The sequence below is a fragment of the Pongo pygmaeus genome, chromosome 4, assembly GCF_028885625.2.
Source record: "Pongo pygmaeus isolate AG05252 chromosome 4, NHGRI_mPonPyg2-v2.0_pri, whole genome shotgun sequence".
NCBI classification, from domain to species: domain Eukaryota; kingdom Metazoa; phylum Chordata; class Mammalia; order Primates; family Hominidae; genus Pongo; species Pongo pygmaeus.
Genome location: NC_072377.2, coordinates 102009626 through 102037306, shown reverse-complemented (window position 1 = coordinate 102037306; position 27681 = coordinate 102009626). Strand labels below are relative to the sequence as shown.

The following is a 27681-nucleotide window of genomic DNA, read 5'->3' as shown; positions in this document are numbered from 1 at the left end:
TACTGGGAATGACAAGGAAGGTCAGGAGCAATTATATTTTCTGTTGCAGCTGCTTAAACACTGGCTGGAAATTAAAACATTGGAATAACTTCTTTGCTTTATGGTCATGATGCAACTCAGTGGTTTTAAACTTGTTACCAAGGACAAGCCAATCCTGAAAATAGGTCCATTTTTCACTAGTTCTTTAGAAAAGAAAATGTTTAGCTTTCCCCAGTCTGTCAATCTTGTGGTAAGGAAATGCCACCAGGGTACCTTTTATAAGAATTTGGGCTCAGAAACAGCTGTACAAATCATAAAATAAGTTTTTTCCCCTTTAATCCAACTGGCATTCAAGTCAATGAGCATTTTCAGAAACAAATTATAAAGCAGACTCACTTTGAAACCCAACCTGAAAAGAGAGACACACACAACCATGACAACCTGTTTAGAACTGGATATTCTGATTTTCAACACTGGAAAATGAGGGGAAATCATCTATGATACTGTAAGCAAAGCTCTCCTAATGTTCTCTACTTGCCTATAGATGGAAAAGCAAATCAATGCAATAGCCCCAGGTTTCTGGAAGAACGAGAAAAAATGTCCTTGAGAGATAATACGAAGGATATTATTCTTTCATGAACTAATATTCTCTCCTTATTGGTTTTAAATGAACAAAGGACTTAAATCCCCCAATGGGAAGCTAAATAAAGCCTTCGCAGTACACAGCAATAACAAGTGAATCACTGAAACTAATTTTAACCCCAGAGTAACAGAAATGGTAAATCGTTTCCTTCCCCCTTGCACCCTCCCCTCCCTGCACGCAAAATTTTGCTGTTAGATTTCACCACATTAAAATGTAATTTCATCTTATTCTATGCCTGCCTTTGTTACTTCTAAGAGTCTAGCTTCCTTTGTTCCCACACTAGTAGGGAAGAAGGCACAATTTTTTATTATTTATTTTTAAAAACATGTGTGTTTTTTTAAATTTTATTTTATTGTGATAAGAACACAACATGAGATCTATTCTTTTCACACATTTTTAAGTGCACAGTGTATTATTGTTGACAGTGGTTACAGCAGATCTCTAGAGCCTGTTTATTTTGCTTCACTGAAACTCTGCCCATTTTATTGACAGTGGGCAGAACCATAGCTGCCCTGGTAAGATACTGCATGAGCACTGGCAATTAAATTGGGCAGTGCAATATGTCCCCCACAAGAGTTCTGAAAGCCTGTGTTAAAGATATCTAAGATGGTAGAGTGTGTTTAGGGCAGATTGCCTTTCCTGGTTCTCTTCTTTCTCCTATGAGAAAGACTTTGTCAGCGGAGGAGCTAGACACACAGGCCAAGGAGAGGTTTTCATATTTAAATCGGTGCAATATGTTCTGAGCCTCTCACCTTGCGCCTTGCACAGAGATTTTGCCCTAAGGAACCCTGCTTCCTGAGTGAGCAGATCTCAGAAAAGCAAACAACAGAGTTCTGTTACAAATAAATTATTATGAAACCATCTCTATGTTTGAATATCTGAAGGGCTCTGTATGGCTTTGTAGAGCAGCAAGATCTAGAGGAAAGGGATGCTGTGGTAATCACCCAGGACTTAACCCAGGGGATTGAAAAATAACCCAGAGTTTGGCCAGTAGAAGACAAGGGGAAGGTTCAGATTGCTAAACTCAAAGCTGTTGAGAAACAAAGTGTTGATGAGAGAATACTCAAATCATTAGGATAAAAAGAATCAGTAAACTCTTTGGTAGAAAGGTAAACAAAGGGAGATGACCCACCTTCCCCTTTCTCCCCTACCCTCGGTTCTCCCTATTCACTTTGAACAGCTGAGTATCATTCAACAGCAATCAACATTTAATGAGCGCGTATTATGAGGGAGGCAAAGAGCACAATCCTAATCACACATGAGCCAGGCACAGAGCAAGATCCTAATCTCATAAAGTCAATCAAGACATGGTTCCTAACCATAACACCCATAAAAATTCTTCAATGGAGTGCTGCCCACATGTCTTTGAATCTGTCATTAGTTGGATAATTGATGGTGTGGTTTTTCAAGGCCTAAACTTTCTGAGTGCTCAATGAGTCAACAACTCTGCAAGGCATTTAAACTGTAATCTTTCTGATTAGACCTATAAGTTAAACATCACCCTACCACCATTTTACTGACATGAACTAAATTATGAACAATGAAGAAACTTGCCCAAGCTTAGCTATAAATGGCAGAATTGAGATTTAGATGTTTTTATGACTCAACACCAATGGCCTGTTAACATGTAAGTGCTGGTGTTCTTCATTTAGGTAGTTTATATAATAGATATTAATAACCTCCTCCTACTATGTTGTTTAAGAAGCATTTTATGCAGAAATGGAAACAAAAGAAAAAATGATCATAAAATACAGGTCTTTCTCACCGATGAGAATGTTCAAATTGGATACACACTCACTTGAATGTATAAATGCATTGTCTCTCCTTCATCCCCCAGGAGATGTGGCTCTGCATATCTGGTTGCCAGAGAGAGATTGCAGCTGGCTGGAAACATTACACAGCACTGTGCGAGCCTGCAGTGCATCATCACTATTACATTTTCTGATCATGGCAAAGATTAAGCTCGCAGCTTCCTCATATGTTAGATAGTATTAGCAAAGTTCAGCATGAATAAAGAGAATCAATCCAAACCATAATTTAACCCGCTTTTCATGAGTCTGCCAGTTTCCTGTAATCATTAAAAAATTATATATCACAGATTTCAATTTTGAATGTTATAAACATTTTCATTTCTTTTTACTTTACCCATTTTCCATACAAATTCATTTATATTTTATAAATTAATAAACAAGTTAAAAAACTTTCATGGCTGGGCGTGGTGGCTAATGCCTGTAATCCCAGCACTTTGGGAGGCCAAGGCGGGCAGATCACAAGGTCAGGAGATCGAGACCATCCTGGCTAACACGGTGAAACCCCATCTCTACTAAAAATACAAAAAATTAGCCGGGCATGGTGGTGGGTGCCTGTAGTCCCAGCTACTCAGGAGGCTGAGGCAGGAGAATGGCATGAACCCGGCAGGTGGAACTTGCAGTGAGCCGAGATCATGCCACTGCACTCCAGCCTGGGTGACAGAGCGAGACTCTGTCTCAAAAAAAAAAAAAAAAAAAAATCTTTCACATAACTAATAGCAAAATAAGTTCGTTACAGATTTTTAATGTTATTAACATAATAATTTCTTTACTTTTTATGATTCGTATAGCTGGAAAACAGATTAGGTGCAAAACATGCATATTTTAAGTTCATGTGATCTATTCTAAAATATTGTAAAATATATTATTACATACTGACCTCCTTTTAGGTTTATGAAAATATTCACTTGATACATAGTTATGCATTTATTTTTGGAGGGAAGTAGTTCAGTGGATAACCACCAATGCGTAACTGGGAATACACGTGGCATTTAGATGAGATAGCCTTGTAAGTCACATAATAGAACACTGGCTTTCATCCTTAGCCCTTACAAATGGCAACAGAGGTAAGTGAGAGGTATGAAATATTCATTCAATAAATACTTATTAGGCATTTACTATGAAAGGAGTGTATTCCAAGCGGAAAGAAAAACAACTCTGCAAGGTCTATTTTGTATTATTCAATGATGAGAAACAAAATCAGTGTGGATGAAGTAGAATGTGCTGGGGTACAGCTGCAGCAGATGAAGTCAGATGGTATAGATATGTCAAATCATGTTTGGATGTGTTTGTAGGAATACTGAACTCTATTCTCAGTTAAATGGGAAGCTGATAGAGACTATTCATTAGGGGCATTGCATGACCTCAGAATCCAATACTATCTGGACTTGTTTCTGCTCTTTTGATGAATATCTATAAGCTGGATCTTTACGGGCAATATATATTCTTGAGTTCGATGTATAAGAACACCAGTTTAGGGATTATGACTAGGTCCATTAATGGAATATTTAGTGAGAAATATTTGTGAGCCACAGTTGGGTGGGGGACAGGTTGGAGGAATGTTGGACCAAAAATTAGAAGTAAGCAGATCTTTTGTATTGGCCAAGAATAGATGGATAAGATAGGGAGGAAAAACAAATGACAAACTGGAAGTGGTGAGTTATGATGTCATAGCAGAAATAGAGGGGTGGGAGCATCAAAGATGAGTATGTAACCAATACCAGATGATGTTGGTAGCTTCATGGAGTCCAGATGAATTTCTCTAGATAATTTCCTGCCACTACAAATAAGGTCTCATTCATGCCAGAGTAAAAATTTTGTTAAAATTCCAGTAAAGAATTAAATGGTCCCATCTATTTGATAGCATCTTTGAGTTTAATGGACTTTAATTTAATTTTATCTTAAAATTATTTTGCCATTTCTCAGTTGAAAAAACAAAATTTGGAGACTTTAAAGCAAAATGAATAGGGACAAATCAGTTATTAAACTCAAATATTTTGACTCTCAACCCTTTGTTGAGAGTTTTAACCTTGTCACTAATTTAAACTTTTAAAAATATGCTGCTTGCATGATTTCAGACCATTTGAATTGGAAGTTCAACATAACATTTCATATATTTTTAGAAGTCATTGAAATGAAATGTTAATTCAGGCTCTAAATATATAATATTCTGGTTCATATTTGATAGTAATTAAAAAGAAGATAGCTGCTGATAGTTGGATTCTTTGGGTAATGATTCTGCCACTTAATTGAGTAATGAGATCTTGGACCTTTTGGTGAAGCTTCATTTTTAATACAGACAGGAGCCTAAAATCAAATCTGTGAAATAATTGGATAACTCAGGTTATAATTAAAATCAGGGTATGACAAAAATCATGGGCTTGTTTCCTTGCAAATTTGAAATTAAGTAATTAAAGATAAGTGCTGACATTTCTGTTTAACCTCAAGTCTGCCTTATGTGTATTAAGTAAAAAAGAACATCATTATATGTAAAGAACATACAGGGGCCAGGAATGGTGGCTTACACCTTTAATCCTAGCACTTTAGAAGGCTGAGGCAGGCAGATTGGTTGAGCCCAGGTGTTTGAGACCAGCCTGGGTAACTTGGTGAAACCCCATCTCTATAAAAAATAGAAAAATTAGCCAGGCATAGTGGCACACCTGTGGTCCCATCTACTTGGGAGGCTGAAGTGGAAAGACAGTGTGAGCCCGGGAGGTGGAGGCTGCAGTGAGCTTTGATCATGCCATGCCCTCCAGCCTGGGTGACAGAGCAAAACCCTGTCCAAAAAAAAAAAAAAAAGAAAAATCATACAACGAGTTAGTCACTGAAAAATGTCAAAAGTGTCTTGGCAAAGAAGCCAGGTTTTTCTTCGCCAGTGATTATGTAAAAATCCAATCAAGCAAGCAGATAGATTCTATTCCTCAATAAAATGCTTGTCAAGAAATGAGTAAAATTCTGTAATTGACATCTCGGAAAAACAACAGATGAGTAGAAAAAGAAGCCAAGATATAGTGCCACTGAGTCACAGGTGGTAATAGACAACTCAGAATAGATCAGATTTAACAAAGGTAGCATCTAAATAAAAATTTAGAAGATCTGTATCAATCGGTCTAATCAATGACTGATTCTGCTCCCCCAGGAGACGTTTGACAATGTCTGGAGAGGTTTTTGTTTGTTTGTTTGTTTTTGTTTCAATTTTCACAAATACAGTGCTACTGGCATGTAGTGGGTAGACCTAGGGATGCTGCTAAATATCCTACAATACATGTTAAAAGTGCCAAGGTTCAGAAGCACTCATCTAAATAAAGATTTTACTATGAAACCACTTGGAGGAGAATTAGTCTTTCCTAAATTAATTGCAATCAAGAAATCAGTAGTGGATGGTGCCATAAACCAGGGCTAAATAATATAGGAGAGTTGGAGGCACTTTGAGTCACCATTACTAAAAGAGAAAATAAAGGAAAAGTCATGGATGTCCACCACAGAGTACTATACAGCAGTTAGAAACAAAAGGTTAGATAGACTCATAGCACTATACAGAAACAGAGCACTGATTTAAACATAAGGAACAGTGGGAAATATCTATCAAAATACTTTTTACAAATATACCAAGTACAATAAGCAACAAAATACAAATAAAACAACAATGCACATTTTGCAAGAACACAAATAAGCAAAATGATGTGTTAAATTTCTTAGCATCATTGCATGTCTAGAAGGAGAAAATAGAGAACTATGGCAGGAAGATAATTGATCAACCAATCAGTCAATCAAGAGAGAAGCTAATAAAAATAATGTGCTATGCACTGATTTATGATTACTTCAATCCTCTTCATCTTATGCCCAAATACATATTATATACATATTATATATATATATTCTTAGCATATATAATATGCTATATATATGTATGCTATTATGTATAATATGCTGTACACATAATATATGTGCTAAGAATATTGACACTAGGTGTGAATACTCGAAATCAGTACAGATGGTAATCAAATAGAATTTTAATTATTCACATCTGGATTCATGGATTTTTCTCATTAAGGATAGGTATGAGGAATACATTTTTGGGAGAATAACTGCTTCTTAGATTAAGTAATTTTAGAATTCACATGGAAAGCAAGTACACTAAGTTCTGCATAAAAGACAGGAAGTGAATCAGGAATTATACAAATCATTATATATTAGTGATTAGTATATGATGAAGTTTCACTTTCTACTGAGGGTGGAAAAGCCAAGAAACATAGAACACATGCTAACTCACTTTTGGAAAAGAGACCTACATCAAAATGTGAATATTAGAATAAAATGCAAGGGAGTTGGAAAAAAAAAAAAAAAAGCAAATAATCTACCAGAAACCTGGAAACTGTTTAAAACACCTTATTAGAAGCCCAGGGAAAATATGTGCCAAGGATCAAGAAATCCAGGTGCTCAAACAAAAACCCTGTATGGCTAACTGGCAAAGCAAAAGAGGTCATTGTGGGTGAGGAAAAGGAGATGGCATTTTTAAAAGGTACAATTGGTAAAGGGGACAAAACAAGAAAATCTATTAACTAAGGTAAATCAGGTGCAAAAAAACCCATAAGACTAGCTAAAAAAAAAAAAGAAAAAAAAAAAGACTTTAAGGAATACTGTGCTTTATATTCCAAAGAAAATAATGAAAGCTTTAAAAAAAAATAAATCAACAGCCAGACGTGGTAGCTCATGCCTGTAATCCCAGAACTTTGGGAGGCCGAGGTAGGCAGATCACCTGAGGTCAGGAGTTCGAGACCAACCTGACCAACATGGAGAAACCCTATCTCTACTAAAAATACAAAACTATCTGGGTGTGGTGGTGCATGCCTGTAATCTTAGCTACTCAGGAGGCTGAGGCAGGAAACTCGCTTGAACCCGGGAGGCGGAGGTTGCAGTGAGCCGAGATCGCGCCATTGCACTCCAGCCTGGGTAAGAAGAGTGAAACGCTGTCTTTAAATAAGTAAATAAATAAATAAATAAATAAATAAATAGTAGGATGCCAGCTTCAGAATCACCAGGACTATACAATGATGGTAGTTGAAAAGCTGACCTTTGAAATAGAATTCAACAAAGAGAATCAATGGATTCTTTATTTTGATTTTTATTATGAAAAAGTTAGCTAAATATCTAGCTAAACATAATTGTAAAAAATAAAAAAAAACAGATAATAAAAATACTTTGTAAATCCAAATATTCTCTTCATCAATGGCTTAGAATTAGAAAAGTAATACTTTAAAATTATGGATTTGCGGGCCTACGATTGTATTTTTCATAAGTTTCCATGTGATTTTGATGATTGGTTTGTTTAGGAATCACTGTTCCAGATCAAATAGCAATCTAGAATTTAAATATAAACAATATCATGGCTAAAGTAAGTAATTATTCAGCTCATTTGTCAAGAAACAACATCCAAATCCATATTCTGCTGAACAACTGGAACAAGCTCATAGCTAATGTGATTTGCACCCAGAAAAGACCCTGAAAAGTACAAACTGTTAAAATACACTACCATATTTGACTGTCTGGAATTACAATAAAAGGCAAGATTATTTTACACTTAAATATGCATAGAAATTTCGTGTAAAGGCAATATGATATTCTTTCAAGGGAAATTGTTTCTATTAACTTTAGAATTATTTGACAGATTATTTATATGAGAAACAGTTAATATAATTTATTCAGAATTTGAATTATACAAAATTATGTAATTAAGGGTATTAAAAGCAGTTGATCAGTATGAAGTGGGAAGAACAAATTCTTTTTTTTTTTTTTCCAGGATTGTAAAACATTTAATGTCTCAATCATACATTTGTTTTTCTTTTTTTAATCATTATTATTATTATTATTATTATTATTATTATTATACTTTAGGCGAAGAACAAATTCTTTAAAGAGGGAATGACTCAGACAGAAAAACAAAGGCTAGGGAGAGATAGGCTCCTTTCAAAAATGAGAAACAGATACCATGATGTGACAGTGGCCACAGGTGCCCAGATAGTTGGACAAACATTATTCTGGGTGTTTCTGTGAGAGTATTTTTAAATGAGATTAACATTTAAGTCATTAGACAAAAGCAGATTGCCCTCCATAGTGTGGGTGGGCCTCATCCAATCAGTTGAAGGCCCACATAGAAGAAAAGGCTGACAATTTCTTGAGTGAGAGAATTCTCCTGCCTGATGGTCCTCAAACTGGAACATCAGCTCTTTCTGGTTCTACAGCAGCTTTCCAATTTCAGTCACCAACTGGGACATTGGCTGTGCAGATTTTCGGTTTGCCAACATGTGAGCCAATTCCTTACCATAAATCACTCTTTCTTTCTATATATTCAATTGGTTTTGTTTCTCTGGAGAACCCTGACTAGTACATAAGATCTGCCAAGACCTACCTGAATATCTTCACTATGAAAGTCAGCAGGGAAACTTCATGACTTTCAAATAGCAGTAAATATTTAAAGAAAATGAAATGTCTGGTGGAGGAGTATAGGCTACAACTGAGTCTTATGTATAAATTGGCATATGAGTAGAAGCTAAGTATCTGAATTAGTATAATAATGCATTTGAAAAATAAAAATTACGCACACACACACACAATACCCACCATAGAAAGTATACTTAGAAAGTATACATACTTTCTATACTGCGAGGAAAATGCATTCCTCTTGTAGAATCATTCCTAAGAATATTTTCTGAAAAACATGAGGCCAACAGAACAATAAGGCTTATTATTGAGAATGTAGTTAAAAGGAAAATTAGCTAGTAAGTTTATTCTTATCCTTGAGTAAAATATAATTTATTGAAATTAATGTACTGAATGCAGTTCTGCATGCCATACCTTAAGAAAGAAATAACAGTTAGAAACTGATCCAGAAAAGAACAACTATACAAAGATGAATGGGCTTTTTAAGGCATGTGATTTAAAGAGACAAAAACTTAGAGGTAAGAGTGAACGTAGGGTTGGAGGAATCAAAGTTTATAAAATTATAAAAGATATGAATATGATTAATATTTATTTGTTTATCCAGATCTAGAATATTAGAACTAGAAGGCATTTCATTAAGTATAGAAGAATCATTAAATAAAATAATCAGGATCAATAAATAAAAATAGGTTCTAAAACTTAGAGACAGCAAATGTAAATAGCATGGTGCCAATTATTTGGCCACAATGTTCATAATTATGGATTTTCTCAAATGAGAAAAAAATGATATTTGTGGATTATAAAGTGAATAAATGCCATTTATATCACATAGATTATAGACTTGGAAAACACTTTTTATAAATATTGCATTAAAAAAATGGCAATCTGGGCATGGTAGCATGTGCCTGTGGTCCCAGCTACTCTGGAGATTGAGGTGGGAATGATTCCTTGAATCCAGGAGTTCAAGGCTGTGGAGAGCTATGATCATACCACTGCACTCCAGCCTGGGTGACAGAGTGAGAATCCGCCTCAAAAAAAAAAAGTAAAAAGAAAGAAAGGAAGGAAGACGGAAGGAAGGAATGAAGGAAGGAAGGAAGGAAAGAAATGTCAATCCTTGGAAATGGGAAGAAAACAATTTCTCCACCTGTCACTTTTTTTTTCTTCAAAGGTTTTCTATATCCTGAAGGAACTTAAATTTAAAAAGCTGCCGTGATAGGTACACTATTAAAAACCATATTCAGACCAAAGATGTGAGCTCCTATGTCTGACACCTTATGCATAAATCAGTACTTACAGTCCTGTTAGTAAGATACATGCCTGGGATAATAGATATACAAAATGAAAGGCCTTAGATCAGAGCTTGCTTAGCAGGCCATTTAGGTTTATATCTTACTTTCTTCAAGGCACTTATTTACTTTTGGAGATGCTGGGCCACAGAGGTTTCATTGGAATGTGTAAGCCTTTATTACTCATTGTAACTCACATTTGCCTTTCTAAGCATGATGCAATTGCTTCTTCCTTTCCTTCATTTCTAGCTGAAATTATGCAGCTTTAGCAATTGATCTTCAACAGAATAAATAAATTATTCCATCACAACCTCAGAGAACATGTAAATGCTCAAGCAACATTTCATACCTTAGAATAACTTATATTGCAGAGGTAAATTATTAGGTAAACATTTATTCCACTTATTACACACTCAAGTCTGTTCAAAAAGATCGTGCTACAAGTCTGAAGTCACTTTGACGTTGAACTTCAAACAATGACTCTGGTTATTGGCTGATCAGTCTCATTTTATATCACATTCACAATTACTTGTTCAACCTTCAACTGCAGTTGCAACATCAGGCTATTCACAATTTTAATAGTACTACTTGTGACTCCAATCTACTTCACACAGTACTTTGAGATCTGTTTACAATACAACTTGCACTTTAAAATTAGAATAATTGATAAAGTTCTCATGCCTCCATTTCCTTATCCATAAGTAAAATTGCCCCAAAAATATACACAACCCAAAAAGCTATAAATACTGGAATAGAGTATAAATTATAGAATTAAAAAAGCTAAAAGAATAGAAATCCACAGAATTTGATTTTCTTAACTGGTAGTTCATAATGGCCTTCGGGATGGGTTGGTGGAAAAGTGATTTCATCCATCTGAACACATTTAGGAGTCATTCAAATGTTTTGTCTAGTGATTCAAAGAGGAAAGAACACCTCACATCTGCAAAACTTAGTTCAAACTACATAATTCTCTATCTCTTATGTATTTTAAAGTGACAGTCCTACTGTGTTAGTTCATTCTCAGATTGCTATAAAGAATTACCTAAGACTGTTTAATTTATGAAGAAGAGAAGTTTAATTGACTCACAGTTCCACAGGCTTAACAGGAAGCATGACTGCAAGACCTCAGGAAACTTAGAATCATGGTGGAAGGCAAAGGGGAAACAAGCACTTTCTTCACATGGTAGTGAGAGAGAGAGAGAGAGAGAGAGAGAAAGAGAAAGTGCCACATATTTTTAAACCATCAGATCTTGTGAGAACTCACTATCACGAGAAGAGAATAGGGGAAATCCACCCCCACGATCTAATCACCTCCCACCTCTGGGTTCCTCCCCAAAACTGGGAGTTACAATTCAACATGAGATTTGCATAGGGACACAGAGCCAAGCCATATCACCTACATTAAATGCTCCAAATAAATTTCATTTGAATTTGATACAGAAGGATAATTTATTCTGATGATATTAAAGACTCAGAAAATAAAAGTTTTTAATGCAACCACTCACTTTTAACGTAAGATTTTTTTCTTGGCTGAGATGAAGGATACCAAGAAAATGCCATTTTCTTCCCCCTACTCTATCCAGGAGCTTTTTCTTTGGATTTTCACAAAAGAAAGACTTTTTAAAAATTATTTTTAAAATGAATCAGTGATGCCTTAATTTTATGTGTCATCACCTACATTTCATTTTCAATTTTTGCTGTTTTATCTTCTTCCTTGTTAGGCTCTTTGAATCTGGCTTGGTTGTTCCTGTTCCTGACATTTATGAATAAATAAAAACTATGGAACTTAACAAGTGAGACAATCCTAGAATAATAGATGCATAATGAATAATCTCACAGAAGTTTCTTTCTAGTGGGCCACCTAACCCTTGCCTCACCCTCACCTAAGTATATAAGTAAAGATGAAGTTTTAGAGGAAAACTCTGGTGTACAGAGATTTCATCTAGGAATGTTGCTACAGTGCAAACTGTCATTATCTAGATAAACTCACATATATTTTCCTCAAAATAATGATTCTCTCACTTGCTTTCTTTCACAGCCCAGCTGAAACCATTTAGCCTTAGGACTTTGTCCTCAATGGGACATATTGATTATACCATCATATCTCAAGAGACACACATCCACATACCCAAATCATTCCACATCTTAAAATAATTTTCACTGCAGAGAAATATCAATAAGTGTGCATTTGCTCCTCTTATCTAGTGTTTCACACTCAACTCTGTTCAGAAAATATTGATCAGCATGCTTGGATTTGGTTAAGAATATGAATAAATTTAATCAACATATCAGCTGAAAATGCCATGAAAAAAATCCACACAAAATAGAAATCTACACGTTAAGTAAACACACTCAAAATACATTCATAAAATAAGAACATGGTGGGGGAACAGGGTAAAAGAAACAGATGAACTAAACTGACTTTTCTTGCAATTAGGTATATAACAGAGTGGACTCAAGGTTATCCTGCATAAAATGAATGTGGCAAAAGAGTCCTGCTAATGACTTTCCAATTGCTACATGATAGTTGTTTTCAAATAAAACCAACAAGCTAATTACAGGCATTTTACCTGAGGCCACATATTAGGTTGGTGCAAAAGGGATTGCGGTGCTCACCATTAAAGGTAATTTAAAGTTGGTGCAAGAGTGATTGCGGTGTTCGCCATTAAAAGTAATTAAAAGTAATGGCGAACACTGCAATTACCTGATAAATCTTGTTTTTCTTAGTGACATTTTTGTACACCCTTGCAACAACTTCTTTGATTGTGAATAGGTTGTATATATGCAAAAATATGTGGATATATAAATATAGAATATGTTATGATCATTGAAAAGCCTGGCTCGAAATACTTATGCCATATTTATTTATCCATGTTTTTATCTCTAAACCCCTTTATTAACATATCTGGCCTCTACCTCTGCTATTTTCACAATATTTTTCACTTGTATATATTACTATTGATATGACACATGATACAACATGATTTTATCTGAATTCTTCTACTTATAGCTATTTTTAGCCTCTGTGGACAGCTCCATAGGGAGAATGAACTATTCGTCAACGTCAACCATACTTTACTGAAGATTTTGAAGGTATTCCAATGTGACTGACTACTACATTTCCTCACATGTGTGCTGCTGTGTCTGAGATCACCAAGTTTTCAATTATCTCATATGAACCTGTAAGTAAGATAAATCTACTTTTAAAAACATTAGAGATGTTGGAACAGTAAGGAAAATATTTTTAATTAAAATATCTGCTACTGGCAACTTTGTCATCTTCCAAATGTAAATATAGAACTTCCATAACCATAAAGTTTGTTGTAAAACTTTGTGATGATCCTTTCGTCCAAGGGAGTAGCAAGGTCATGTTAAAATTACCTGGAGAGAGAAATAGAGGTGTGTTCACATTTTTTTTCTTTAAAAAATTTTTTTTTATTATACTTTAAGTTCTGGGGTACATGTGCTGAATGTGCAGTAAGGTGTGTTCACATTTTAAAACTATTAATAAGAACTCAAGAGGCCCTCCTGACCCAAATAGACTCTCCTTAAAAACTGTATCTGATATAATTCCACTTATCTGCGAACAGAACCTAAACTATTTTTTCCCCAAGTAAATGCTGCTGTTTCTTACATCTGCATCTTCCCACACACAACTTTCTGGAATACCCTTTATTTTCTCTCTCTCTGGTAAAGGCCTACTTTCATTTGAGATTCATATTCTCTGAGACATACTCCTTGAGAACATTCTAGGCTTATGAAAGTCCCCTCTCCCATCTCTGTGCTCCCATGACATTTTGCCCCTATGATTTTTATCACCCATCACAAAATTATTATTATTATTACTATTATTATTATTATTTGAGACAGAGTCTTGCTCTCTTGCCCAGCCTGGAGTGCAGTAGCATGATCATGGATCACTGCAGACTTGACCTCCCGGGCTCAAGTGTTCTCCCACCTAAGCATCCTAAATAGCTGGGACTACAGGCGTAGGCCACTACAGCTGGCTAATTTCTGTATTTTTTGTAGAGACAGGGTCTCATTCTGTTGCCCAGGCTGCTCTGAAACTCCTAGGCTCAAGCAATCCACCCAGCTTGTCCTCCCAAAGTGCTAGGATTATAGGTGTGAGACACCATACCTGACCTGTTTTTAAGTGTTAGATTGTCCTACTACACTAGGTATCTCTGAAGAGAAGAATTAAGCAAGAATAAAATCTTATTCTAAAATCGCTTATCACAGGGGTAGCAAGTTAATGTCAACATAGTCTAAATTCTGATTTATAGGTATTTTTTTCACTTTTATGGTGTTTTACAAATATTGAAATTTTTATATGAAGATCCACATTTCTGGCTCCTCTTGAAAAATCTAAAATCTTACAACACTAGGCCTTCATTCCCACATGATAACATTAGGCTACAGTTGAATAATGGATGTCCATTTTGGACATGGTCCCTGTCTCCAGTTTGTCTCAGTTTTCATCATTCAAGTTTGTTCTATATCTTGCTTTACTTTCCTTGATAATACTTTATGCCTGCTATAGTATTTAATTGTGTTAGATATTCCAGGCCTATTCAAAGTAACCTTTAAGGCTATTAGAAAATACATGAAATAATAGAACACACTGATAATATCAGAAACTGAATTTCATAGCACATAGAGCGTTGTGGAAGGCCAGGCCTGTTCCAGGTGCAAAAGGTGAAAATCTGGGTTGTAATGGGCACAAGCAGAAAGTGGTAGGAGGTTGTTAGACCCTCAAAGGAAGGCGAGGATCACAGAATGCAGAATAGGAAATGTATACAATTAATTTCACCTTCTTTACAGCTTTGCTTAAGGGCAGGATTAGTGATAAGATTTGAAACTGAATCAGCAAAGCTCACATTAAAATATTCAATGTTGTAAAAGGAAAGATTTGCAGAACAGTACTGTATGATCCTCCTAGTAGGTCTTTTGCGAAAGACCTACTAGGTCTTTCTCTCAGTATTTTGGCTTTTCTTCATCTCAGCTCATATATTTCTGTACCTGATATTTTTTGAGTTATGAATTTGAATGATCTTTGTTGCTGAATTTTATTAGGCTGTGTATGTCCAAAATCCCCAGACGTGATGATCTTATGGATAGTGGGTACATGTGTGCGTATGTGTATATGAGTGTGTGTGTTGTAGGAAAATTAGAATTAAGAGAGAATAGGAAAAGAAGAGTGATAGGAAGATATAGAAATGGTTAGGTGATATATGGCTAATAGATTTAACCAGCTGTTAAATCTAAAAAAATATATATATATTAAATATGTATTAAATATTGACTATTATGATCACTTTCTCTTATTGTTAACTTCATCCTGTAAATCAGGCAAACAGAACTGATTGTCTTGAAATCTTGAACTTTGAATGCTCAGACTGTTCATGTTCCTCCATGTAATGCTTTAAAAGAAGATTGGTAATAAGGAAAAGGTCTCTGCAATGATAACATAACAGTCACATATTCTAAGTAAGTAATAAAGATGACTATGATTACAGTAATAGAAAATGGTGGGAAGAGAAAATTGCAATACCCAAGAAAGAAGTATGTTCTTGTCTGTGCCTCCTCAAAAATTTTACACAATTTTAACATAACCAGTTATTACATATTTGTCTTTTTTACCACTGTGCTAGGCATTTTGGAGACAGAATCTCTTCTCAAATGGCTTATGTGTAGAAGTGAAATTATTGGTGTAAAGGATATATATCTGTTTAGGTTGCAATTGTTAACTAACTCTACATCTACAGCATTACAGTATCATTTTCAAGGTAGAGTGCCCTGCATTTTGCTCAATGCAGCAATCACTGTTGCCATCATATGTCATTTGGAGATATCCTATCTATTAGGACATTAGCATAGATTGGAGAGTAGAATGATAGTTACCAGGAGTTGGGGTGGTTGGCTGGGGGGCAAGGGAGAGATGATGGTCAAAGGATACAAAATTTCAGCTAGGAAAAATGGTTCAATTCAAGAGATCTATCGTACAACATGGTGACCATAGCTAACAATAAATTATATTCTTGAAAAATGCTGAGAGCGGATATAAAATCTTTGCATCACAAAAATCATAATTATGAGAGGTAATGCATGTTAGTTAGCTATACGTAGTCTTTCCACAGTATATATAGACTTCAAAACACTTGTTTCATTTGTCAATTTAAACAGTTTCATTTGTCAATTTAAAAATTCTAAAAAAAAATAAGAAGAAGAAATTTTGGGCCAGGCACAGTGGCTCATGTCTGTGGGAGGCTGAGGCAGGCAGACTGCTTGAGCCCAGGAGTTCAAGACTAGCCTGGGCAACATAGTGAAACCTTGTCTCTACAAAAAAAAAATACAAAACTTAGCACACGCCTGTAGTCCCAGCTACTCCAGAAGCTAAGCAGCAGACTCGTTTGATCCCGAGAAGTTATGGGTACAGTGAGCCATAATCCTGCCACGTGACAGAGGGATACCCTGTCTTAAATAAATAAATAAATATAAAAAAGATATTTTACTTTTATTCATAATTTACTGAGAGGTTGTTTTAAAATCACAAATATGTGTTGAATTTTTACCAAAAAATGGAAATTTCTAAATTATGACAAAAATTCATAGAGATGATAAATTAATCACACATCAGGAATTATATTGCTACATGATCCCTAGTTTGGGGTCTAACTTTAATCAGAGTGCTATGGTTTGGCTGTGTCCCCACCCAAATCTCATCTTGAACTGTAATCTCCATGTGTCCAGGGAGGGACCTGGTGGGAGGTGATTGGATCGTGGGGGCCATTTCCCCCATGATGGTTTAAAAGTGGCAGTTTCCCCTGTGCTCTCTCTCTCCTGCCATCTTTTGAAGATGTGCCTTGCTTCCCCTTCACCTTCACTGTAAATTTCCTGAGGCCTCCCAGCCATGCGGAACTGTGAGTCAATTAAATCTCTTTCCTTTATACATCACCCAGTCATAGGTAGTATTTTTTTTTTTTTCCTTTGGAGACAGAGTCTTGATCTGTCACCTAGGCTGGAGTGCAGTGGCACAATCTTGGCTCACTGCAACCTCTGCCTCCTGGGTTCAAGCAATTCTCCTGTCTTAGCCTCCCGAGTAGCTGGGACTACAAGCACATGCCACCATGCCCGGCTAATTTTTGTATTTTTAGGAGAGATGGGGTTTCACCATGTTGGTCAGGCTGCTCTCAAACTCCTAACCTTAGGTAATCCATCTGCCTCTGCCTCCCAAAGTGCTGGGATTATAGGCATGAGCCACTGTGCCCAGTCGGTAGTATCTTTATAGCAGTGTGAGAATGGACTAATACACAGGGATCCATATATTCACTAAAGCCTCTTACATATAAGACACATAAATAGATATAGATACATAGAAAATCACATGCTGTCTTTCTCTTTCTCTCTCTCTTTCTCCAAATACAATACTTCATTCTAGTTGACAGCTCTAGCAAATAAGTTTCTCTCATGTAGATATTGTAAAAGAAAGCTATGAGTTATTATAAAAAGCAATTACATTTGTGTTCCAATAATAAGCAGAATCATTGCATTTTGTAGACAATCTTCTCTTGATGCAGTCCTCATTCGATTTCTAAACATAGATGTGTTCAGCTCCTCAGTCCATACTATTTAATGTTATTGAGCATTTATGTAATACTTCATTCTTCAACAATCTGAAGAGTTGAATAAGTACTAAAGCAGAGCAGCAAGGTTATAATGCAAATGACTTCTATTTAAAAACTGTCAGGATGTTTGAACAATCAAATGAAAAATAGTGAATTATGATGATATCTTAACAATGTGTTAAACAAATAACTCTAGTTTTAAGTAAACACAGGGATAAAATATTGAAAGAAGAAAAACAAGACTGAAATGAATGAATGGCTTTTAGCTTCACTGAATCCTAGTACTTACAAAGATTAGTCTGTTTTCCAGCCTTTGACTCCCTCATCTCCCTCACCTACCTCACCTACCTCACCTATCCATTTCTATCAAGGATTACATTTTGATATTGGGCTCAAAACTAAAGGCTCAGCTTTACCTTTAATTCCTAGGATTTAACCCTAGTTTTAGTCAAATGTAGAGTAAGAATGTCTAGCACCACCTATGGTAGCCCATCATTGGGATAATTCATCCAACAACCAGGCATTTGGACAATAAAAAATGACTGAAAAATGCCCCTACACTTAAGGTACTCAGCCTCTGGAGGGAGCAGTGGGCGCATAATCACAATTCAGAGTGATTCATGTTGTAATTCATGTTCATACAAAGTGATGGGATCAAGAAAAAGAGTTGGGGACTTATCCTGCTATGACACAGAAACTGATGAGTTCTTCTTGAATGATCACAAGAGTTCTCTAGCAGAAGAAACGGTTCTATTTGAGGAAAGATCATGTGCAATGTGCATAGACAAAGGAGGATGCAGTAATCATATTTGTTTTACAAATGAGAAACTGGAGGTAGAGCAGCTAAAATATGACATTGGAGACAGTAAGATGGATAAGGGAGTATTTCAAAAGTCTAGACAAAAGATTTTGATGGTTAGAATTTAGTCAATGGATTGGACATGAAGAAGGACAAAGGCTAGAAGTGAAATTTCTTCAGGAGGCAGGACAAAGTACTTGATGAATTAAATGTCAGATGCATGAGAAAAGTAGAAGTCAGAATTGATTTGAGATGGCTATCATGTTAGGTTGGATGAATTATAATGTCCTTATTACTGAGAGAGAATATAGGAAAATAAACATGCTTGATAGGTACCAATTTGGTTTTGAGTATGCTTGGTTAAGATGCCGGAAAATAACCTGGTGGCTGACTAACAGGTGAAGATACTCAATTGGAAGCTGGAAATGTGAGTCTTAAATGAGTTGGGGGCTGAAGATAACATGTTGATACTCATTAGTATAATTATCCATGTCAAAATTCCAGACTTCATTACTTATAAGCAAAAAATAGCTTTGTCCTTTCTTTTCACTGCCCCTTAAAACTCTCACAAAGAGCTATTTTCTAACCACTTGGATAACATCTTCAACAGATCCTTCTCTACATAATTCCTTATTGTAAAAATAACTGTGGTCATTTTTTTTTTTATTTTCAAGAATAGTTTCAGTCCACTGAATACAATGACGAGTCTAGATAATTCTCAAAACCTGGCTTTCATGTAACCTCAGAGCTCCTCTTTTCTCCCTCTTGGGATGGATTGTAAAAATCTACCCATCTTGCAGTTCTCTTCCTCTTTCCTGCCCTGTCCCAGAATTGAAGGGAGAGAAAGAAGGAAAAGAAGTGAGAGCTGATTCCAAAAAGTGGCAGTACTACAGGGATATATGTTTCAGGGTGAGGACTGAAATGAAACCATTGGATCTGAGAGTTATCTGGGTACTGGTGATACTGGTGAGTACAAATTAGAGTTAATTCAATTTCATTAAATAAGATATTTGGAAGGGAAGAAAAAGGAGAGGTGACAAGTTATTACCAAATAAAAAGCACTGTTTGATTTGATATGGGGAAGTACTGAGTACATTTGGAGATCAGTTCACGTAGTCAGACCAATTGTGTTTCTTCCTAGTCCCATGGAGGAGCTCACATCTGGTGCCTCATATCATATAACTATGCTTGATCTATGCTTCCTTTCCCAAGCTTTTATTTCAGTAGCTTTCCTCATACCTATAACCACAGATAGGTCTGAGGAGAACTTGCTAGTGAGTGGGATTGTGGTGCAGTGATAAGGACCTTTCTGCTGACATGATTACCTAAGTATCACCTGAACCATTGCAGCCCTCACCTTCACAGGCACCTGTTGAGATACTCTCATACTTTATCATGGGACTTCACCCACTAGGTAACTTTTTGTCTGGGTCATTCTATATATTGTCATATATTTTGACACTGAGCTTGGACTAAGAGTAGAGACGGTCAGTTCTGTCAATCCCAGCCCACTTCTAACCTAGTCATTTCCTGCCTCTTCTGCACTGCTAAAGATTGAAGCCAGATCTAAAGACAGTGGGCTGCCATGCTCAGCAGATATTCCCAGACAACATCGAAATAAATATTGAAGACTTCGTGTCTGTATATCTGCTATCCTTCAGCAGCTAAACCAAGCTCAACGTACTTTTGAAAATGTCTCTGACTTCCATCTTTTTAATTGTCTATACCCTAATGTATTGAGAAAAAAAGATATTTTTAAAATTCTCATATAACACAGCTCAAATAAGGGTGTTACCTAATTAAAGTAAATTGTCTCATACTTTTCAAGCATAACTCCCTTTGGGTAGAACTAAAACATTTTGTTATCATTAATTACTGTATACAAAAAAAGACATAAATAAAAATTAAATGCCACCTTTTTGTGCTTTAATTGGTTATTTTAAAAAGGCTAATTGCTTGGGAAATAGATCTTTGGAAATAGTAAAATATCAACTTTTTTTCTCCTTTGATAAATATTGATGGAAAGAAAATGAACGATAATTGTGTTGCTTACTAAATATCAGGCACCTAGTGAAATTCAGCATCATGTCTTATTCTGTCATCTGTGAATTCTGAGCAGGGCTATTGCTCCTGGTGGGTCTCCATTAGCTTTATGAGTTTCCCACAGATATGTAATATTGCAAATAAAATACTTTTCTTATTAACTGTTGGCATTATTAAGGATAATGGTAGGCTGTGAAGTAGCTTGAGTTTTGTGTTACTAGATATTTGTTATAATATACTGCTGTTTCCTTTTTTCTGTCTTGTCACATTCTCGGATCCTAGAAAAATGATATGTCTGTGAATATGTAATTTGAAATCTATAGGCTTACCTATGCATGTTCTAAAACACATTCAAAAACTGCTCATCTAGAAAGTAGATTTGTATAGACATTTTTATTCCTAAATATTGCTGGTTCTCACTTTTGGTGTTCTTATTGTTTCTTCTTTAAAATGCTTCAGCTACTCTTCACTTTCATTGCTTATAGTAGATTACTTAGGATTATATGAAAATAGTGAATTATGTGAAATTATATTCTAACATTTATGAATAGTTTGGCTGAATTTTTTAATCTCGCTGTGAAGTTAAATAATGAACATCAAGTAAGGTTGAATAAATCAACAAAGATTTTTGCAAATAAGTATTGTTTTCACTGAATTAAAAATGCTATAGTTCTATGACATGCCAAGTCATAGGTGCTGTCCAGCCTGTGTGAGCTAGTTTTCCATGGGTGAAGTATCTGTGCTGGCTCCAAACAGCTATGCCAAGGTGGATTTAGGGTGGCCTAGAACTTAACATGGCCACCTGGCTGCCTTTGCCATGAGGCACCTTCAATTATTAAGAAATGTTGGCTCAATGAATATTTTGATCGTTGTGCCTAGTACACCCTTATCCTCTCTCCTCTTTCTTGTACTTCTGTCCTTATCATCACTTCCCAGGCTCCCTGAACCCCTTTTCTGATCTCTTCATTGACTGCCTGTCTCTTGTTTCCTTCAGATATTCTTATAAAAAAAAGTTGTTTCTTAATAAAATTAAAGAATGGTAAAATACATTATTAAATTTTTTTTAGAGTCTTGAGTGTAGCTATACATTTTTATATGTTAGCAAAGTTTATTTCTGTATTTCATTCAGGTTTCTGTTCAGAAAGAAACCTTCCCTGGTGATCCTATTGTGGTAGACATAAAACTGTGCCACCCAGATCCCATTCCAGGGAATAACATGCTGCTGAGCTGTAGGAAGTACAATCAGTGGAAAACCTTGGTCTGTCAGCAACTTCAAGATTCGCCTCCTTTGCAGAAATGGTCCATTCAAAGTCATGCCCTTCCTATAGCAGTCTACATTCAACCACTGAGTGAGGCAGAGATAAAAAAGGACTGATAATTTTCAACCTACAGGGGCATTAATGAGCAATACCTGCTCCAGAGCTCCACAGTGAGTTCTCAGATGTGTCTTGCCTGCATCACAGTTTGACTCCTTCCACTATTCATTTTTTCTTTTTTTCCTTTTACTTCACAGGCATTAAAAACGAATAAAAATCTTGAACTCCAAACTCTGTCTCAGTACCTGCTTAGTATTTCACAGAACCTAGAGTGGGATACCTACCTGAAACTATTTCCTGTTACTTCACCTCCTCTTTGTCTAGTATATATATGTTTTCATAGCAACTAAGGCAAGGCTGTGTATTTACTTGTTTTTTTTGTTGGTTTGTTTTTTGTGTTTGTTTGTTTGTTTTTTTGACGGAGTCTCACTCTGTCGCTCACTGCAGCCTCTGCCTCCCAGGTTCAAGCAATTCTCCTGCCTCAGCCTCCCAAGTAGCTAGGACTACAGATGCGTGCCACCATGCCCAGCTAATTTTTGTATTTTTAGTAGAGACGGGGTTTCACAATGTTGGGCAGGATGGTCTCGATCTCTTGACCTCATCATCTGCCTGCCTCGGCCTTCCAAAGTGCTTGGATTACAGGTGTAAGCCACTGCGCCCGGGCTTATTTACTTTTTTGTTTGTTCATTTATTGCTCTTTGTGGGCAAGGACTCATACCTATAACCACAGATTATTGTTGTATTTGTATTCCAATAACATAAGTTACTGCCTGGCACATAAAGAGGGTTCCATAATTTCATTTGCGTCCATGTGAAGAGACCACCAAACAGGCTTTGTGTGAGCAATAAAGCTGTTTATTTCACCTGGGTGCAGGCAGGCTGAGTCTGAAAAGAGAATCAGCGAAGGGAGATAGGGGTGGGGCATTTTATAGGATTTGAGTAGGTAAAGGAAAAAGGGGGGTTATTCTGTGGCAGGCGGGAGTGTGGGTCACAAGGTGCTCAGTAGGGGAGCTTTTGAGCCAGGATGAGCCAGGAGAAGGAATTTCACAAGATAATGTCATCAGTTAAGGTAGGAACAGGCCATTTTCCCTTCTTTTGTGGTGGAATGTCATCAGTTAAGGCAGGAACCAGCCATCTGGATGTGTACCTGCAGGTCACAGGGGATATGATGGCTTAGCTTGGGCTCAGGGGCCTTACATTCCTGTCTTCTTATATTAATAAGAAAAATAAAATGAAATAGTGGTAAAGTGTTGGGGCGGTGAACATTTTTGGGGGTGGTATGGAGAGATAATGGGCGATGTTTCTCAGGTCTGCTTCAAGCAGGATTAGGGGCAGTGTGGGAACCTAGAGTGGGAGAGATTAAGCCGAAGGAAGATTTTGTGGTAAGGGGTGATATTGTGGGGTTGTTAGAAGAAACATTTGTCATTTAGAATTATTGGTGGTGGCCTGGATACAGTTTTGTATGAATTGAAAAACTAAACGGAATAAGAGAAGGAGAAAAACAGTTATTAAAGGACTAAGAATTGGGAGGACCTAGGACATCTAATTAGAGAGTGCCTAAGGAGATTCAGCATAGTCCTGCCAGCAAAGATTATTTAAGAGTTAAGAGTGGTGGTTTGGGGATAGCACCAGGAGATATCAGCTGTGATGGCTTGGAGAAACAGTGTAAACTGGCAGTGTAAACAAGAGCAGGGCATGTATGAGTAGTTGAGAATGGTGAATAGGAGTATGACTAGACAGAAGATAGTAGGGATGACAAGTTTTTTGGGGCATAGTCCAAGTTGGTCTGGTGTCTGGAATGAGACTGGGGCCTAATAAAAAGGAGCATCTATATAGGAGCTCAAATGGGCTGTACCTTGTAGCATTCCGAGGACAGGCCTGAATTCTGAGAAGGGAAAGTGGTAAAAGTATTGTCCAGTCCTCTTTAAATTGGTGGCTGAGCTTGGTGAGGTGTGTTTTTAAAAGACCATTAGTCTGTTCTACCTTTCCTGAAGACTGAGGACTGTAAGGGATACAAAGGTTTCACTGAATACTAAGAGCCTGAAAAAATGCTTGACTGATTTGGCTTATAAAGGCTGGTCCATTATCAGACTATATAGAGGTGGGAAGGCCAAACCGAGGAATTATGTCTGACAGAAGGGAAGAAATGACCGCAGTGGACTTCTCAGACCTTGTGGGAAAGGCCTCTACCCATCCAGTGAAAGTGTCTACTTAGACTAAGAGATATTTTAGTTTTCTGACTCGAGGCATATGAGTAAAGTCAATTTGCCAGTCCTGGGCAGGGACAAATCCTCGAGCTTGATGTGTAGGAAAGGGAGGGGGCCTGAACAATCCCTGAGGGGTAGTAGAATAGCAGATGGAACACTGAGAAGTGATCTCCTTGAGGATAGATTTCCATGATGGAAAGGAAATGAGAGGTTCTAAGAGACGGGCTAGCAGCTTGTAACCTACATGGAAGAGGTTATGAAATGACGACAGAATAGAATGGGCCTGTGAGGCTGGAAGGAGATATTTTCCTTGGTCTAAGAACTATTTGCCTTGTGTGGGAAGAGATTGGTAGGTGGAAGTTTCAGCAGGGGAGTAGGTGGGAGTGACCGATGGAAGGAGAAAAACTGGCTGTGAGGGACAGAAGTTGGAAAGCTAGCTGCTTGTCTAGCCACCTTATCAGCATAAGCGTTGCCTAGAGCAATGGGATCTGATGCGTTTTGACCGCCTTTGCAGTGAATGACTCCAGCTTGCTTTGGAAGTAAAGCGGCCTTGAGCAGTTTTTATTAAAGAGGCATTAATGATGGAGAGCCTTTGCATAGTGAGGAAACCTCTTTCAGCCTATATAACTGCATGGTGGTGCAGAATATGACAGGCATATTTAGAGTCACTATAAATATTGACACGTAGTCCTTTTGCAAGAGTGAGGGCTTGAGTTAAGGCAACTAGTTCGGCTTGCTGAGAGGTAGTGGAGGGGGGGGCGGAGTGGTAGCCTCAATGATAGATGTGGAAGATACTATAGCATAGCCTGCCTTTGCTGGTGAGTGGTGATTAGGCCTGGGGGAACTGCCATCAATAAACTAAATGTGATCAGGGTGAGGAACAGGAAAGAAGGAAATATGGGGAAATGGGGTGAATGTCAGGTGGATCAGAGAGATACAGTCATGAGGGTCAGGTGTGGTATCCTGAACTAACCTGTAAGTCTTGTCTGGTTTTAGGACATGTAAAATGGGGGAATTGTAAGGAGAGTTTATAGGTTTTAGAAGCCTATGCTGTAGCAGGTGAGTGATAACAGGCTTTCATCCTTTTAAAGCGTGCTGTAGGATGGGATATTGGCATTGAGTGGGGTAAGAGTGATTAGGTTTTAATAGGATGGTAAGGGGTGCATGATCAGTCACTAAGGAGGGAGTAGAGGTGTCTTATACTTGTGGGTTAAGGTGGGGAGATACAAGGGGAGGATGTGAAGGAGGCTTTGAACTGGGGGAAAAGATGGCAATGAGGTGCAGCTGTAGCCTAAGAATAGTCAGGGAAGCAGATAATTTAGCTAAAGTGTCTCAGCCTAATAAGGGAACTGGGCAGGTGGGGATAACTAAAAAGGAGTGCTTAAAAGAGTATTGTCTAAGTTGGCACCAGAGTTGGGGAGTTTTAAGAGGTTTAGAAGCCTGGCTGTCAATATCCACAACAGTTATGGAGGCAAGGGAAACAGGCCCTTGAGAAGAAGGTAATGTGGAGTGGGTAGCCTCCATATTGATTAAGAAGGGGACGGACTTACCCTCCATTGTGAGAGTTACTTAAGGCTTGGCATCCATGATGGTCTATGGGGCTTCCAAGGTGATCGGGCAGCATCAGTCTTCAGCCGCTAAGCCGAGAAGATCTGGGAAGGAGTCAGTCAGAGAGCCTTGGGCCAGAGTTCCAGGGGCTCTGGGAGTGGCTGCCAGGTGAGTTGAACAGTCCGATTTTCAGTGGGGTCCTGCACAGATGGGACGTGGCTTAGGAGGAATCCTGGGCTGTAGGCATACCTTGGCCTGGTGGCCAGATTTCTGGCACTTGTAGCAGGCTCCTGGGGGAGGCGGTTCTGGAGGAATGCCTGGCCACTGTGGTTCGTGGGTTTGGAAGTTCTTGTATGCTGGAGATGTGGCTGGGGTTTGTCTCACAGTGGAGGCAAGGAATTGCAACTCAGAAATACATTGTTACTTGGCTGCCTCTACTCTATTATTGTACACCTTGAAGGCGAGGTTAATTAAGTCCTGTTGTGGGGTTTGAGGGCCAGAATTTAATTTTTGGAGTTTTATTTAATGTCGGGAGCAGATTGGGTAATATAATGTATATTGAGAATAAGACGGCCTTTTGACCTTTTAGGGTCTAGAGCTGTAAAGCTTCTCAGGGTTGCTGCCAAACGAGCCATGAACTGGGCTGGATTTTTATATTTGATGAAAAAGAGCCTAAACGCTATCTGATTTGGGATAAAGAAAAAGGAGCATTAACCTTGACTATGCCTTTAGCTCCAGCCACCTTTTTAAGAGGAAATTGCTGGGCATGTGGGGAGGGCTACTCACGGAATGAAACTGTAAGTCAGACCGGGTGTGAGGAGGGGAGGTGATAAAAGGATTATAGGGTGGAGGAGCAGAGGCTGAGGAAGAATTGGGACCTAGCTCGGCCTGGCGAGGAGGGGAGAGGTCAGGTGGGTCTGTAGAAAAGGAAGATTAGAAAGACTCAGTGACCCTTGGGGTTGGGATTGAGGGGACAGGCGGGAGGGAAAAAAGGAAGATTTGGGACGAGTTGCATTGGGAACAGAGACGAGGGAGGGACCGATGTGTAAAAGAATGCCTGGATGTCAGGCACCTCAGACTGTTTGCCTATTTTACGACAAGAATTATTTAGATCTTGTAGGACGGAAAGATTGAAAGTGCTGTTTTCCGGCTATTTGGAACTACTGTCAAGTTTGTATTGGGGTCAGGCGGCATTGCAGAAGAAAATAAGACTCTTAGATTTTAGGTCAGGTGAGAGTTGAAGAGCTTTTAAGTTCTTAAGAACACAGGCTAAGGGAGAAGAAGGAGGAATGGAAGGTGGAAGCTTGCCCATAGAGAAGGAGGCAATCCCAGAGAAAAGAGATTAGAGACACGGAGAAGGGGTGGGGAGTTCTTACCCTCCAGAAAAGTGGGAAAGGGGTTGGGGCATGGAAATAACGGTTTGGGGTACAGAGATAAGAGGTCGGGGCACAGAAATAAGGGATCGGGGTGCAGAGATAAGAGGTCGGGGCGTGGAAATAAGGGATGGGGCATAGAGATAAGAGGTGGGGGCATGGAAATAAGGGATTGGGGTGTCTTGCCCCCTAGAAAAGCAGGACTTGCTGCTAAGGGTGAAGGACCAATGCAGGCGTCCCTGAGTGGTCTGACACCTCTGAAACCTGGGTGAATAACCAGAGAGGCATCCCTGCAATGATTAAACACCAAAGGAAGGCTGCCTTCCCTAGTCCGTGACTGGCGCCGGAGTTTTGGGTCCATGGATAAAACATGTCTCCTTTGTCTCTACCAGAAAATGAAAGGAATTGAAATTAAGAGAAGGGAGAGATTGAAGTGTGGCACCAAGATTGAAGGAGAAAGAGGTTGAGGGATAGTGAGGGAGGTTGGAGAAGAGAGTAAAAAGAGGCTGCTTACCCAGATTTGAAATTGGTGAGATGTTTCTTGGGCTGGTTGGTCTGAGGACCTGAGGTTGTAGGTGGATCTTTCTCACGGAGCAAAGAGCAGGAGGACGGG

General features: G+C 37.8%; 1 long non-coding RNA gene across 1 annotated transcript in view; it reads left to right on the top strand.

Annotated features, from left to right (window-relative positions):
• The window catches only part of LOC129037227 (uncharacterized), a 72971-nt gene extending 50802 nt beyond the window's left edge, over nucleotides 1-22169 (top strand). Inside the window, exons 4-5 of the long non-coding RNA XR_008502752.1 lie at nucleotides 13168-13339; nucleotides 21754-22169. This is a non-coding gene — a long non-coding RNA (uncharacterized LOC129037227). The remainder of the gene's footprint in view (nucleotides 1-13167; nucleotides 13340-21753) is intronic.
• The last annotated feature ends 5512 nt before the right edge of the window (nucleotides 22170-27681 follow it).